The sequence below is a fragment of the Rhinopithecus bieti genome, unplaced genomic scaffold (genome assembly GCF_001698545.2).
Source record: "Rhinopithecus bieti isolate Rb0 unplaced genomic scaffold, ASM169854v2 scaffold_2453, whole genome shotgun sequence".
Lineage (NCBI taxonomy): Eukaryota > Metazoa > Chordata > Mammalia > Primates > Cercopithecidae > Rhinopithecus > Rhinopithecus bieti.
In genome coordinates, this window is record NW_016804447.1 from 4782845 (window position 1) to 4784185 (window position 1341).

Sequence of the window (1341 nt, forward strand, 5' to 3'; positions counted from 1 at the left end):
TGCACTCCAGCCTGGGCGGCAGAGCGAGACTCCGTCTCAAAAAAAAAAAAAAAGAATTATTATTTTAGAAGACTAGCAGTCACTTTTCTTTCTTTTACTAGTTATACATCTAGCAAGGCCATATTAGTTACATGCCCACATGAAGAAAAAAGGTTGACTCTCAATTATGATACTGACAGCTGGGGGCGATGGCTCACACCTGTAATCTCAGCACTTTGGGAGGCCGAGGCGAGAAGATCGCCTGAGGTCAGGAGTTTGAGACCAGCATGGCCAACAGGATGAAACGCTGTCTTTACTAAAATTACAAAATTTAGCCGGGCATGGTGGTGGGTACCTGTATCCTCATCTACTGGGAGGCTGAGGCAGGAGAATCACTTGAACCAAGAGGTTGCAATGAGCCGAAATCCTGCCAACGGCCTTCGGCCTGGGCAACAACAACAACAAAAAAAATTATGATACTGACAATCAAGAACTGTTAAGGATGTAAGATTTTACCCTACTTACAGGTTAGCAAGTTCCTACCACTAGGAATTCTGGCTGAAGACATGACACTCCTGGGTCAGATATAAGAGATTTTTATTATTCACGTTAATACCAGTAACCAGAGTTTCGTCACTTTTGCATTTCCTCCCAGAGTCTCAAACCCCCCACGGCGACGGGAAAGGGACCTGTTTGCATTATAAGAAACTTGCACCTTTAAATTGAGCAGACAATAAGTGTGTCCTGTTGCTCCAGAAGGAGTTATTACCTCTGTATTCCAAGGCTGTTCAGCATACAAGTATCCTTGAAAAGATAGTCTGGAACAAATATACCAGTGACTCTGCTCATGAGATACACAGAAACGTGAGAGATCCATGGAAAATTGCCTGTATTCCAACATTCTACATGTTAGAATAGTGTGGGGAAAAGAAAGAGAGATCAGCCTGTTACTGTGTCTATATAGAAGGAAGCAGACACAAGAGACTCCATTTTGTTCTGTATTTGAGATGCTGTTAATCTGTGACCCTACACCCAACCTTGTCCTTGCAAGAGGCATGTGCTGTGGTGACTTAAGGTTAAAGGGATTTTGGGCTGTGCAGGATGTGCTTTGTTAAACAAGTGCCTAAAGGCTGCTTGCTGGTTAAAGGTCATCACCATTCGCTTAATCTCAAGTAAGAGAAAAGCATTTGTCTCCTGCCCGTCCCTGGGCAATGGAACATCTCTGTGTAAAACCCATTGTGTGCTTTGTTTACTGAGCAAGGAGAAAACCGCCTTTAGGAATAAGGTGGGACTTGCTGGAGCAATGCTGCTAAAAGGTTTATGGAGATGTTTGCATATGCATCTCAAGACACAGCATTTTCC